This window comes from Cynoglossus semilaevis, chromosome 8 (genome assembly GCF_000523025.1).
Source record: "Cynoglossus semilaevis isolate Cse_v1.0 chromosome 8, Cse_v1.0, whole genome shotgun sequence".
Classification (NCBI taxonomy): domain Eukaryota; kingdom Metazoa; phylum Chordata; class Actinopteri; order Pleuronectiformes; family Cynoglossidae; genus Cynoglossus; species Cynoglossus semilaevis.
This window is the reverse complement of record NC_024314.1, coordinates 24,610,463-24,626,417: the sequence shown is the minus strand read 5'-3', so window position 1 is coordinate 24,626,417 and position 15,955 is coordinate 24,610,463. Positions and strand designations below refer to the sequence as shown.

Sequence of the window (15,955 nt, the reverse complement as noted above, 5' to 3'; positions counted from 1 at the left end):
TCGGTGAGTGCACTGCCTCATCCCTGAGATTTGCATAGAAAGAACCCTGGGAGTTGACACTTTGTTTATGTAGCTGGAGGTGCAAAGGATATGTGAGGTGTCAAGTGACTCACACTGAAGTTTTTAATAAGTGCCATTTGTTCAATCTCCTGTTCAAACACTCCCGTCGCCTTTCTATGTCCTTTAAAGACTGCATGCCACGCTATCTTTTAATTAAGTCTGGGCCTAATGTGCCACTTAATTGACTAATCTGAGAGATTTTGTTTTCTCTAATTTACTTGAAAAACCATCGGTGGCTAAGCTTTTTAATATCGGCCTGATGAGGCTGGATACTCGGTGGATGTCGCAGCGGTGAGTTCAGGCGAGTACTTGACAGGGAGAGAAACAAAGTAGCATTAACTCCTCTCTAATTCCTATTGGCTTTGACAGCAGCTTGCTGGCTAACTAGGCCACGCTGTCATCGTCCTCGAGTACTTCTTCAACTTATCCTTGTTGACTTGCGAGTAAAAGTAACATTTGCATATAATAATAGCGTACATTTGCGATAATGTTTCTAATCGAGGGTTTTCCAAACAGAGATCATAAACCGCATCCACACAAGCTGTCACATACCTCAGTGACCCTCGGGCTCTTGGGACCATAATTTTAAACCGTTCCCCTCCGGATTCATTATGTCACCTGAATGTACAGGAGCCAGGATCGGGGAAGGATCGCTTAGTAGTAGCTCCTGGGAAAACGTCTGCATTTGTATCTGGTAGGAATAACTTAAAAAGAGTGAAGAGTAAAAGTGTTACATTTATACTTTCCCTTCACTGTTTAAGCAAAATAAAACAACAACATTATTATGAGGAATACGGATTAATGTTGCTAGCAGTTGTAATGATATTTTGAGCACTTTAAGAAGGAATTGAAGAATGTGAAGATTTTCTTTAACTTCCCTGAATCTTGCTGTTTTTTCCGAGTTTTTCTAGCCACCTGCTGCCATCTAGTGCATGAGTGTATAATTGTTCGTACAGTCTCCGTGGCGCAGACAAATGAAGATAAATTATTTGCAGTAATTACAGTTCAGCAAATGCAGTAAACACTTTTCTGACCAATTAATGAATGAAATGAAATTAGAACAATCACCATTGATCTCACACGGCACATTAACGTATCACTGCTGCACGCCATGATAATGTGAGAGCTGTTTTAGAAACGAGGCTTTCACTGCTGCACGCCATGATAATGTGAGCGCTTCTCTGTTTTAGAAACGAGGCTCAAAAAAAAGTGTGATTTTCAGAAATAAATACTCATGTGGACAGAATCAGTTTTCGAGGAGGACAAATGCCTGGCATCGTGTCCCCCGCATTAGAGGCCCGTGACTGAATGGAAAAGTGCGGTCAGAGGAGGGTGATAGGAGAGCAAAGTGAAAGTGCTGTAAACAATGACTCACATAACTGGCTGGAGAAGATGAGGAAGACGGGCCAGAACTAGTCGACATGTGTGAGTGTCAGAGAGAGAGAGAGAGAGAGAGAGAGAGAGAGAGACAATCAGAGCTCTGTCCCAGAGTCTCTGTTGATGGACATTTGTACTTGGACTTCCATGTAAAATAATGAAAGACCCAGACAGTTGCATGTGTTAAAAACAATCCTTTTCTTATGCCGCGCTCACAGACATATCACAGGCAAACACTCACACACACACACACACACACCCCGACACACACAACAATGCAATAAATAATTAAATCTCCTGTGGCTGCCCTCAGAACTACAGTGATACATTAATTGGGCGAAATTAGCATGAATTAAAGCAAATAAGTGTAACATGTAATTTATAACTTATCAAGCGTAGTTTAGCAGAGGAAGGCTCCGATTTCCCCCAAGATTGCTTTAACAGCCATAATGCATTTCTTAATTTACTCTGTGGAAAATCAATTTTTTTCAGAGTTCATTAGGCACCAATATGTTACAATGCCGCTCCCCTGAGCACCGCGATACAAAAAACATTATGCAAATTCCTGCCAGTGCATCTGTATGTAAATAGCATCCAAGGCTGCAGCCAATTCTCCGTGGGAAGCTTTGTTAGCGGGCGCTTTGTTTCCAAGCCTGGGCCTTGTTCATGATAGCCTGGAAATTAGGAAAACCGAGAGGCGATAGAGGAACCAAACGTCCTCCCTCTGTTGGACTTGGACTCGCGACTGATTCCCGCTGTCATTCCGCCAAAACCTCGTTCCACCAATCGTGCCCATCACGCCAGTCTTCCTTTGGGTTGTTTACATCTTCCTGGGTAGTTTGTGATTGTTTGTGGTGTGTAACATTAAACTTTTCCTGCTAAAGCCGTGTAATCAAAACGTTCTTTGAAGACGAAAATGAAATCAGGCAAAGTTCACTGCTCTGCTTCCCACTGTGGGCCCGCGCCGTGGCAGGAACTACAAAAACTCCTCTGTGAAAGTCAGGAGTGATGCCACGAAACAGTCACGAGAAGCCACAGCCTAATCCGACCGGCGTTCCAGCTGATCACTGGTTTATGGTCGACTCTGCACTTTTCCATCGCGGAGGTGCAGTGTTTACGTACCAGTGTGGGACAGTCAGTCAGTCCACCTAACAAAACAACAATGTTGCCCACGACAGTTTAAACACAGCGTCAGTCAAAGTGAATAAACTAGTGTTTGATGATGGTGGACAAACAGACTCCTGGTTTAGTGGAAACTCATGGATTTCAGTGCTGTGTTTTAATGCGGTGAAAAAAAACAATGCAAAATAAATGATAATTAAAAATTCGGACAGTAAAAAAGCCAAACAAAAATAACTAAAAGGCTGTTAAAACGATTTGAATATTAGCTTAATGTTAGCTAAAAAGACTGAAACCAGAGCTAATGTAATTAGCCAACAGTCAGGCTAAATAAATCCAAACAATAATTAAGCATGAACTCAAGTTAAATTATCTTAAAATCTCATTCAAATTAAAAATTATAACATAGAAAAGAAAATATAATGTAGCTGATAAAAAAGTAAACTAGTATTAATTTGTAGGATAAAAAATGTCCAGAAAGTTTAGCTTAAATATAGCATTAAAAGAGACAACAATTGCCCAGAGACAACAGACCACCTGTCTGTATTTCCATGTATTTGATGTGTATTTGACAGTAACTGTTAGGCTACTAAAGTATAAAGTATTTTTTATATACTTCACAACACTATAGTAAAGGAAAAAAAATCAATACTGCACTGTGTACATTACAATTACGTAGGCTTTTATTTTGAAAAGTCGGTGTGAGAAGTGGCTGTTTTGACAGCAGGTGGAAATGATGACCTTAACGAGTGACTTCACTGGTCACTGGTCACTGGTCACTGACCTGCAGGCTCCACTGGATTAACCTCACTACAAACTCTGATTATTATTTTTTTTAAAGGAACAAGGCTGGAAAAAAAAAGAGTAAAACAGTACCAGGAACTGACTGACTGTTGGCCATTTTTGGACACTTTTGGAACTTTTAACTCGATGGAAACCCACACAGAGCTGAAGACGTCCATCTACACTGACTGCAGCTGTGAGAGACTCCTCCAGGTGCAGGTCAGTCACGTTTCATTTGACATGTATAATAATGGAGTAAAAAAATGTGAATTTGTTTGTTTTTTTTTGTTCTGCTGTGGCTGCTGTTGAATATTGTTCCACTTTGGTCCTTTGTTATTGTGGTAACTTGGTTTGAAAAGTGTGTTTTTAATGTCTTTTCACCCAGACAGTGTCGGCTTGTTTTCATATTTTTATTTTCAAAATGTAAAGGTCAAAACAAATGTTTTAAATACATGTTGGGTCAACTTCAGTGGGGCAGTGGCATGAGTCCTGCCTACCACTGAAAGGTTCAGTGTTCGATTCTACTGAGTGCCCAATTCCAATGTGTCCATCCTAAAAAAATGTTCCAAATCCCTCTAACGACTTCTTCAATGGCGCCCCCTGTTGGAATGCTCAAGCAACAACAAAAAAATCATTTAGCTTTTTCCTGGCTAACATTAACCAGTTTGTGATGTGAAGTATTGTTGAAGTATTTGTGGCAGGAATGTACTGTATATTTTGTCTAACTAAATGTTAGAGTTTAAATGTTAGATATTTAAGGCCATTTTTTTTACGTGCGTTTTTTTATCTTTCTCGTCTCCGTCTCGTGTTGCGGAGCCAGTTGTTTTGGTGCAGGCAGAACGACGCCTCCACCTGCGTGAGTTGGACTCTTGCCATGAAGTCGAAAAAATGAAGTCGAAAAAAAAAAAACCAGCCCAGAGGCCGCGTGGGCCATATGGCTGTACACAGTCTATTAGCTTGTAGTACATATAGCGTAAATTCACAACAGTGACTTGAACAGGAACTAATTAGTGGTGTGTGTAGAATTTCCATTTAATTTAAAGCTCAGATAATTGGTTGAGTGTTGAATAGACGCGAACGTCTCTGCGCTCGTCAGCACCAGAGACGGCGAGCGCGTGTGATTCTTTAAAAGTGGATGCTGTCGTTTGGTGTAGTTGTTTTGTTGTTGTGCATTTATGATCCCACGATTAATCATCATTAGTTGATTAATCTGTATAGTGTTTATATCATTTTTTTATGTAAATGTGTATCTTGTTCTGAGCTATGAGTCGATTGGAGGTTGAAACAGTGATGACTGTGGTTAAAAAATACAGCCTCGCCCCCCAAAAAAAAAAGAAAAAAAGAAATTATAACAACATTCGTTCTTCTTTTTAATTAGTTTTTGAATTGACATTAAACTCTGCTGTCATTGCCTTTTCCAAATAAGTCACTGATGTCAGCAGCATCCCTGACCTTTGACCTTTTCTGCTGCTCTTTCTGCTGATTTTTTTTTTTTTTTTTAGTGATGGGTCAACCTTTTTTAAGTTTCCAAAAACAGCTCAGCACCACATCTCTCTCTGATGAAGTGAATTTGAATTGTTTTTTCATTCCCTTCACACTCCTTCTACTGTAAAATTCCAAATTTCCTCCTTTTTCCTCCTCCCCCTCCTCCTCACTCTTTTCCCTCTTCCGTGTTGCCGACTGTCACATCCCAAAAGGCTTACATCACATTGTGCACAACTTTTAGTACCACTCTGTGTGTGCGTGTGTGTGTGTGTGTTTGTTTTGTTTTTTTTTTTGCTCTGTGCATCACAACCGCTCGTTTGAATTAGAGCCATTCCGCCGCCGCTCCCACAGGGAAACATCAAGTAATAACTGCCATTCCCCGGCATGCTTGTTTGACTAATTTACGCTCAAACGAATGTCACCGCGCGTCTCCAGGTGGTCCTCGCTGCCACGTCTCTGTGTACGAGCTGACACTGTTTTTGATGGCTCCACCTGAGAGAATTGCCCAATTGTGGCTGGATTTTATTTTATTTCTCCCTGTGGTGTTTTTGTTCAAAGTTTCCGCTCTGGGCTTGTTTACCCGTAAATGTTTTTGTGATTTCCCAGAGCAACATAAGAGTCACCGTTTTTTTTTTTTTTTCATTTTCCCCTTCATTATTTGTTACCAGAAACACACAGACATTGTTATTCATCTACACACACACACACTTTTTACTCAATAGACGGTGTATAAACAAAAATTGTTCCCATTAACCTGCGATTCCCTCTGAGAATTTTGCTAACATGCTAAGCGCTAAAGGACCACGAATAAACACACACACACACGTGCGCGGCCTGCATACTGACAATAACACATCCGTCCTTCAGTGCTTTAGCTCTGCTGCTCCTGCCGTCTGTTTAGCCTAATTGCTTTAGCACTAGCCCGGCATGCTAATTGCGCCGAGCCCTCTCCTCGCCGCGTCATTCACATGGCTGACTTGATTTGGACTTGAATGGTTTTGGAAGGTCTGTGGTTTGAGTCCCAGTTCTCCGTTCTTCTCTGTTTGTTTCGGCAAATCCATGAACTTTCGTTGTACTCGACTGGAACTTTCTAAGGGGTTCCAGTGGTGGAAAAAAAAAACTGGCTCTGGTGCAAAGAAAAAACTTTTCTTGTATTGACACTTTAGTTTCACTCGGTGATGAAATCAAAGGGGAAAATTGATGAGACGGTGGGCAGTGCCGTGTCTGGACACTGGGCGAAGGGAACTTGTGGATGAGGTTGGAGAGAGTTTTTTTTTTTTTTTTTTTTTTTTTTTCTTCTTTATGGCAGATGGCCTTTTTGATGTGGATCTAAAAGAGTTGGACAGACAGCGGGAACACAGAGGGCTCATACAGTACAGTCAGATCACATGGTGAAATTCAATCAAAGGCCAAATGCTATTTCAATTTCTTAGAAGTTGAGTCCATCCTGGTTTTTACAGTGGGTCAGTGTTTCGTCCACTTCTTCTCCACACATCGTAGAGGGTTTTTTTTTTTTTCCTGGTCCTGAAGAAAGATGTCGACACTTTGGCATGTTTGATTTGTCTTTCTGTGTGAGTCTCCACTGAAGATTAGTTCAATGTCACAGAGAGAGTTTTTCAAAGAAGGAACCAAAAAAACCCACGTCTTATAAACAGAGTCACGGTTATTGGATTAACTTTGTTTTTAAAGTCCAGGAAAAACACAGTATTAAAAAAAAAATCTGAGGAAAAAAAAAAAAACTGTGACAAATGTTCATGATGCGTTCAAAGACCTGGTTGCTGTTTGCTTCCTAACATGTTTTTACTTTTATAACATGACAACAACACAGAACTATTGGTGCTTTTACAGCCAAATGTGTGTGTACAGTGGTGCAGTGGTTGGGCTGCAGCCCACGTGGGTTTGATACCACACCCAGTACCTACGTAAATCCAAAGTTGGGCTGCGTTTGGATGTCGGCTGTAAAAACAAAATATCACTTTGTGTTGACGTTTGATAAAGGGACAGTGATGTGAAGCAAACCTGACGTGTTGACCAGAGGGACTGACCTTTGACCTTTTGTGTAGATGTTTTAGTGTAGTTAATAATTTTAAGTAAGTTATTTTCTTAAACTTCAGAGCTGTTTTCCTTAACAAAAAAACATCATTTTCTTCTTAGTCAGATTTTTTATTATTTGTGCAGTTTTTTTAAAAAGAATTTGGAAAAATTAAGGCTTTTGTAGACAAATTAAATTATCTTTTCAAACTAACTCTGACTAACTCTTAGTTACATCTCAACCTTTTAGCAGCGTCTTTTTTTTCATTTTTACTAGAATTCAGTTTTTTTTTTGGTTAGAAAAGGTATGTTTTTTTTTCACCATAAACTGTAAATAAAGAACAACAAAAAACAACAAATGTAAAACATTTTCATTTCAAATAAAATTTGTCTTTAGATGTTTTTATTGTGAATATTTGGAGATCAGTTCCAACATATTTAGGTGTTTAACATTTTTAACGCTGATAAATATATAGTTTAAAACATGACTCTACATCGATCGTTAAAAACCTCACTGTCAACAGTCGAACTCTCAGCAAAGTAACAAATCCTGCACAAAAAGTTTCACTTATTATTTCCAGTCAGGAAAACACACTGTGAACTAAATAGGTTTTTGGTGTTGTTATTGGAAAAACTTTTTCCCCCTCTTTTTTTTTTTTTTTTTGTCTGCGTACGAGTTCAACCAAACAGAGAGAATATAGTCAATATTAAGTCAATTATAAATATTTATAATCTACACATCTTAAAAAATCCTGTCAGTCACAAAGATAAGCTCACAGCAGCCGGATGGTCCGCCTGTGATTTGCATGCCACAGAACGCCTCAGCCTGCATCCTCATTTTGTTTTTTGACTCTGCACGCCTGCTTGTTCTCAGCGCAGATTAAATATAGAAGTTTTGTTCTTGTTGAGAATAGATGTTTTTTTTTTTTTAATATTTATTTTCTTCTGCTCGCTCTCACACACACATATACACACACACACACACACAATGCAGAGGCAGAGTATTGACGCCTGATGCTGATGGCGATTCATTATTAAGAAGGAAATCGTCTCAATGTGAGTGGAGTTTGTTATGGAGAGCTTTGTTCTCGTCATCCATATTGCAGGGCATCTTTGTCAGTCGGTGCTATATACTCTCTCTTTTCTTCTTCTTCTTCTTCTCTCTGTTTGTGTGTGTGTGGTTGTGTGTGTGTGTAGCTGAGAGTTTTCTGCTCTCTGTAGTGTTTGCCACTGTTGGTGTCCTAATAACTGAGTGCCTTATTTTTCAGTTGATGGAACGCTGAGATGCAGCGTCGCTCAGTTCGGCTCTTGCTCCCTGATAACGTCTGCTGCCGTCTTTGCTCGACTGCATTGTCTCTTCAAAAAAACATATCGGCCCACTTGAGTTTGGAGAACCTCCTCTGAGGAGCTTCATTTTTCTTCTTCTTCTTGTGCTCCTCTGTCATCGTCTTATTTTCCCCTCGTCCAGACGGATGTTATGTCTGTCTGGCCACGAAGCGTCCAATCACACGCGGACTTGTTCTCACTGCAATTAGTGTTCCGCTGAAATGATGACCTGACCCCAGATGTCCAAAATAACCTGGTCCTCTTTGTGTTCCCGTTCTGTTTCAAGTAACTTATTCAGGTTAGAATTTTTGATTTATGACCTGAGCTGGAAGGCAGTGTTACAGTACGTGACCCCAAGGTTGAGAAACACCGCGTTAGCGTATTCAAGGCTACATCCATTTTGTTAAATTTTTTTTTTGTGTTCACACTAACTTTTTAACCAGGTTTGAAAATCAAGCCCTCCTCAAAAACAAAGGAGTCCTTCTCCTTTGATCTAATCATCCCCTAGATAACAGCAGCCCTGAGATTTTGTAGCTAACGTTTCCACATTAAACCCACTTAAGATGATCAAACGATAACACGCGGCGTCGTCTGGTGTCTTAGAAACGCCAACACTCCAAATAACATCCAGCAACTAACATCATGAAATTAGTGCGAGCCTCTGCTGATGTCTCTCTCTCTCGCCCACTCATCAACAACCTCCCGACTGTCACGTTTGGTTAGCATCCACTTGATGTCATCATTTATTCAAAAGTTTGGATCTGTGTTCCTTCACGTGTGTGTGTGTGTGTGTGTGTGTGTGTGTGTGTGTACTCTGATACGGGTGGGTGGACTGGAAGTGTCCTCTCATAAAAGTGCTTGTTGTGCGGCGTTCTCTCTTGATTTCATGCTTTACTGATGGAAAATTAGGCCCTGGCGGATCTGTGCTTGAAGAGGAGATGTAGGAGGAAGGGGAGGAGGAGGAGGGGGAGGGAGAGGGGGAGGAGGAGGAGGAAGAGGAGGAGGAGGAGGAGGAAGGCTGATGGTCGTTGTTATTGCCTCAGGACGCGTTCTCCGACAACAAGAAATTCAGAGCGGTGAGGAAGGAGCGAGGCTGTGTCATTGGCTGCTAATGCACTCTAAATAAGATGATGAGACATCTGTCTCTCACACTCCTCCGCATCGCTGCCCCCGCTGGTGATGTCCCCTCAGTGCTGTTTGTTAAGTGCGGTTATGTGTCTGTCATTGCCAACGTTTAAACAGGACTCTCCTTTTTCTTTATTGTACGACCTTGTTCCGAGCCGTAGATTTGCATTCCTTTTTTTATATATATATTTTTAATTTTTATTTTTTTTTTATTTTCTCTGTCTGTTGCCCAATGAAGCTCAGAGGATAAAGTGCTTAAAGGACTGCGGAGACTTCACTGGAGTTGTTTGCTTGTTCAAAGACACGCCACAGTTCACATCTGTTTGAAATGCAGCTCAGCCCACTGTCAGACGTGTGACGGGCATTTGGAGAGAGAGAAAAAAAAATCCTAATCCCACCGTGTTATGTAAGCGGAAAAAGAGCCTGGTATGTTGTCGGCTGCTCGTGTTCATCAAATCACGAAGATCAAACAATTGTGAAAGTTTCCCTTTTTAAAAAATGGAAAATCACAAGTTTGACTTTTGGCCTTGTTGTTTCCCGCTTTGATAACTTCAAAGGAAACATTGGGTGTGTAACATTGTTCGATTGAATCATTTAAATAGTGCGACACACTATAAGCGCTGCTGTTTACCAGCAGCAGGAGGCAGTGTTTTGAAATGAAAGGCTGATACAAGTGTGAAAGCTCTGCTCACTTTCCGGTCAGCTGCTCGTTAACTTTGCGGAAACGTTAAACTAAATTAATTTAAATTAGTTTTATTAATATACATCTTCTAATGAGACAACAGCATCACCTGGAGGACGTTTTGTCTTTTTAAAAAATATTTTGAAATAATCATCCACAGCGCACCAGTTCATGAAGAGTCACTGAAACCAAACCTAAGGAGTTAGCATCGATTTTAACCCCTTATCCGGGAGAACACAAATAATACTCTTATCGATTTATAAAAAGTATCGCCACAAATCTAGATGAAACTCGTGACTATTTGATACTAAGAGATTCCATCAGCTTTCCTAAATGGTATCTGACCAGATGGAGGCGACCAGTTCATCTGTTTTAGTTGAGCTTTAAACAAAAATACCAACGGAGCCCGAGATAAGAACGGAGAGCGTCAGAGAGATAACCTGGGGATAATCTATAGATTTATCATCTCCATTCCTCAATACCCTCTCTGGATACCTGTAATTGAAAGTGGAGCAAATTTCGGGTCCTAGATTAGCAATCTTAAATGTCCAGTCGAGGCCTGCGTGCTCCAGCTGAGGCAATCACCCAAACTCTAATATTCTATTTCCTCAAAGTAATCACAGAGGAAGTTCGGGGCTATCGTACTCATTCCAGCCCATCTGTGTCCACAGTTAAATCAATATTCACAGACGGGGCCTAATATTTGGTATGGGATATGCCTTTTTTCAAGTTTTTTTCTTTTTTAAGTACGATCTCACAAGAAAATGATGGCGGAGAAGGACTTTTGAGGATGGAGGGGAAAGACATTTGAACCTCAAAGGCAGAGTCTGCCACTGTGAGGCGAGACTTAATTACAATGACCTTACAATAGGGCAGTCGCCCAGAGCCTCGCATTCAGGCAAACCACGCACACCCACCGGTGCACAATAGACCCCCCGCCACCACCAGGCCTGATAAATGACTTCTCTTCCTTGATTGCTGCATCAGGGCCAGAAGCAGAGATCGGTAATGAAGAAGTAACGGCGGGAAAGATGGGAAGGTGGAAAGAAGTTTACAACGGAGGAAGACTGGGATAGAACTGACTCAGAGGCACCAGCGGGGGGAAACAGCGCCTCATAGTGAAGCTTTTTTGTAATATTTGACTCTATTAACAGATGCTGGAACTGTTTATGTTGGAGTGCGTATTTATTTTTCTTTTTATTGGTCTGTGTTTAACAAAATCGTAGACCACACCATGTTAGAACCAGGTCCAGTTTCTTGACTCTCCTGCGTCAGCTCTCTCAGCTCATGTACAGTTGAACCACAGTTTGTTGTCCGTCACTGTTCGACTGTTGCCATGGATACGTTAACACAGTGTTTCCCAAATTTTTTTTTTCTGGGGACCCGTATTTTGAAAGTCACAAACGTTCGCGGCCCAAGTCAATAGACATTATTCGTAAACTCCTGGTAAACATGAATCTCTCGACCCAGACTTTGGGAAACATCCAGCTGTTCTCAACACCTACATTTTTTACCAGATAGCATGTTAGCATGCTAATCTAAGATCCCGTAAATCATCGAGGTACCGTATAGTTTGGATAAATGTGGCATAATATGTTTAAATTGATGAGTCATTGTTTCAGTGACATGTTGTTGGCGGTGATAATTGTTGTCTCGTTTTTGATGAGAAGATTTCTCAAGTTTGACTCGCGTGCGCTGTCCGTCTGGGCTGGTGCTGATCTAAAGTCATACAAATGGGCTCCACATTCAGAACAGACTCATAGATGAACGATGAAGGACGATGAAGAGTGCACCGCGTGTTGATTCTCAGCCAAGGGAACAGAGACCCCTGGATGTCACCTCTTAGAATTGTCTGCATTAAGAAATTTAGATTTTTTTTTTTCCGATTTATTTCTACATATACAACAGTTCAGTTCTTTAGTGAAAGACTTAAGTTTGGCTTTTAAAAGTTTATCCCTCTATACCTGGAATAGACACAACTCCAGACAATCTCAACTTCTTTGGTCTTTTTCTTAACTGTATTGTCCAGAAACTCTGTCACAACGTCGGCAATTTGCATTCCAGCCTCTCTTCATCACCCTCTAATTCCGAGAGTCAGCGGCTGCCGTGAGTTGAAGTTGGTTTTTTCCATTAAGTGTTTGTAGGTAGCGCCTCAGGCCCTGTCTCTGACAGATAAGAGCCAGTAATCCTGGTGTGTATGTTATTGTGTTTTCTAGAGACTTTTCTGGATTTTCAAAAAAAACGTTTAGCCTATAACCACCATGTATTAAAAAAAAAAAAAAAAACGTTTAGCCTATAACCACCCTGTATGTTCCCAGCTGAAAAATCGAAAGTGACTAACTTCCTGTTCCCACTGATTCATTTATTTATCTTTTTGAATTTTTTTTTTTTTTTTTACACCAGATCTCCTCTTGGTGGAGCTGATTTAACGTCAGATTTGTGATGACAAAACAATTCAGAATTAAACACAGGCACTTAATCTCATCAACCCTTCACTTCTGTGGAAGGACGGAAACATCCAATAATATTTCTTTTTTTCACTTCAAAGTATCCCTTCATTTTCCCACAAAAACTCTCCCGGTGTTTGACAGCATGCCAGTCCTAACAAAAAAAAGAAGGGGGGGGGGGGGGGGGGGGGGGGGGTAAGGCGGGTGAGTTCTCTTTAATAGATCTATATTCATTTTCAAATGAGTTGATTAGCCAGCACAATGTCATTGGATTCAGGGGCCCATTACACATTTATGATGCTAAATTACAGAACATTTACAATCCAAATGAAATTTCATGAGGAGGGGGATATTGAAAAAAAATGCAGTGAGAGAGAGAGAGAGAGAGAGAGAGGGAGAGTCAGGGAGAGAGAGAGAGAGAGGGTGAGAGATCCCTTGCCTCATTGCATTTCTCCGCCTCTCTTTCTCTCTCTCTTTACTCCCCTCTCCCCTCTGTTTTGTTTCTTTTTTTTTTCTTCCCCTCCCTCTCTGTCCTCTTGTCTGTCTCTTCCTCACATATCACAGCAGTGCCCCCTGTGGTCCAAGTCGGCATCACATCACATCACATCACACAGCACCGGGCAGCTGTCTCTCCCTCTCAACAGCTCTGTCGCAGACATTTTTAAGACACTGTCTCATTTTCCCGCCGCCGTTCAAACGTCACGGGTCGGTCCACAGGTGAGCAGCAGGTAAACAGAGCAGAGGCCGGAGTTTTTTTTTTCCTCTTTAAAAAAAAATGGTGTGATACAGACAGAGCGTGGCGGGGAGCATGAGCGTCTGGAGCCGAGAAGCCTCCTGGTCCCGAATAACCCCCCGCCCGCCCCCCCGCTCGCCCGTCCCCCTGTCTTTGGTGTAGTGTTACATGTAGGTTCAAACGTCCTATAGATCCCTGAGCAAACATCTCTCCTTTCCAATCAGCGGCTTGCACTGTGCAGCCCTTTCATTGTGTCCACATCAATATTTTATATCGGCAAATTTGCGGTGACACGCATTAGTACAATTAGGGGGAAAGTTTTTTACTTGGATTCCCATCTTCTGCAAGGAGAGTGAAAGAGAGAGTGAGGGAGAGAGAGAGAGAGGGGCTACCGAACTCCCCCCTCTCTCCCTTGCTTCCTAGCTCTCTCTGCCTCTCACTCTCCAGCATGGCTGCATCGTTCCTCAGCCCTCCACCTCTAAATAATTCATCATCCAATCAATCATTTTCTCTTTGTTTTGGGCCCCAGTGCCTGAGATGAAACGGGCCGCTGCCAAAGCTGCTTTGCCTCATCTGAAGCCTGGAAAACATGATCTGCTGCTGAGATTACAACACACACACACACACACACACACACAGAGTGAAGTGCACCTAGCATTGTAGCGGTGCTGCTACCACATATTCACCACCGCTGATACAAATATCATGAGCGTAAATACACAAACGATGACGGTGAAAGTTAGTTAATGATGCTTGAAATTTAAGGCCTTGAAAATAACGATCATTGACTTTAATATATATATATGTATGTGTATATATGTATTTATATGTGTGTGTATATATATATTTGTGTATATATGTGTATGTGTGGATATATATACAGTATATACACATATGCATATCTGTACATATACAATTATGTGTATGTATATATGTATATATTGGATAAATATATGGATATTATATGAATGAATTTATATGAGAGTATATATACATATATTTATACAGTATTTACGTATATTTATATATACATATATAATACCTGAGAATAACTTCTGATAAATGTTCTTAAATATATATATACATTTATTGTATATATGTATGTGTTTGTATATATATTTATATATTTGTATATACACAGTATATACACATGCATACAAGTATATGTGTATGTATAAATGGATATATTTGTATTTATATGAGAGTACATATACATATATTTACACAGTATATACGTATACTTGTATCTACATATATAATATCCTTAGATAACTTCTCATAAATATTGTTAAATATATATGAATATATGTTGGGTTACACATGCTGTCCTTGGTTAGCCGTAGCTGTTATGAAATGATTCCTTTCTCCTCTGTTTGCTGATAAAGGGAAAAAAAAACCCAACAAAAAAGTCAAAACACACCAGTGTGTGTGTGTGTGTGTGTGTGTGTGTGTGTGTGTGTGTTTTTTAACCCTCCTAAAGGTTGAGTCTTCTTGTTAATGGCATGGCATTGCACAGGAGTTGTGTGATAGGACGCGGAGCGTGCGTCTGATCTCCCGGCTGTAACACCGGCTGCGGTTAGCTTATTTAAAGGGCCTGTCTCCGTCTTAAAGCCCGTGCGCCGGCAGCCCCCTAATAGGGGGAAATGTCTTGGACAAGTGATTTGAAGATATTTTGCTTCATCCCTTTGGAGCTCTCTGCAGGTGATGCCGCAGAATGTCTCCGCCGTTTGATGTGGAACAACAGAGATTCGCTATTGAGTGATAGCTTCAAATAGCAGAAAGAGTGAGACCCTGCGTGCCGCTCCCCCTACTTGAGCTACATCAGAGAAAACTGACATCCATTATGGTAAAGAAAAGACAAGTGTTTGAAAAATTCAAGTACGCACGCCGCAGAAGTGTCAGAGATTTTTAACACAGTGCAATTTTTTTTTTTGTGTGTGTGTTCGTTCACTTTCTTTTTTCGTTAACAAGGTGGTTTTAAGCAGAGCAACTTTACACTCTCTCTGTGAACAGGCAGGAAAAGATACTCGAAGCCCATCCTGGCATTTTTTTTCCACTCTTTTTAAAAAAAAAAAGTCACCACAAGTCTCAGGCGTCCATCTGAACCAGAAGAGATTAAACTCCGGAGACCAGGAGCCTAAAAGCATTTCACTCTTTTTACCTCAACTTTTTGTCTCCGAGGCCTCTGTAATTATAACGCCCCTCTGATGTAAAGTTTTTTTTTTTTCTTACTCATAATAAGTTTAGTCTTGTCCTTAATTTGCTATTTACATCACCGGAAAAAAAAATAATATTTTTTTCTTCTTTGCGATGCTTCTTTAAGACTGAATCTGAAGGATAAGGACTTTTTTTAGTCGTATTTTTTCCATCCTGCCAACTTTGTTTTTTCAGAAGTGCTTTTTATATTTTTAAGAATTTTTTTATCAAATAAAATTCCTCACAAGATTCCACTTTTCATTACCTCCTTTAAAAAAAAAATATTGCAGACTTGTATTTCATAATGGAACTTTTGCAGACGTGTGATCTCGTGTACTTGTTCAAATATGCCACCGGGGAACAGCATACACAGTAAACCTGCGTCTGAGGCAGGTGTCGAGGCGTTTAACCACCAGTGTCGCAGACGCGACAGCTTTATTTATCAACCAGACTGACATACTGACATCATCATCATCACCATCATCATCATCGTCGTCACGACACACGCAGGTTTATGGGGCGAGTAAGTAAATAAAAAAAAAAAGTCTTCTTCTTCTGTAATGTGAAAGAGAAACTTTCAGAGATGAATAG

At 40.6% G+C, this 15,955-nt stretch overlaps 1 long non-coding RNA gene across 1 annotated transcript; it reads left to right on the top strand.

Moving 5' to 3' along the window:
• Nucleotides 1-3,298: 3,298 nt before the first annotated feature.
• On the top strand, nt 3,299-15,900 carry LOC112487362 (uncharacterized). Its single transcript, XR_003050407.1, has 3 exons — nt 3,299-3,558; nt 14,860-15,014; nt 15,140-15,900. It is a non-coding gene; the product is annotated as an uncharacterized LOC112487362 (long non-coding RNA).
• The last annotated feature ends 55 nt before the right edge of the window (nt 15,901-15,955 follow it).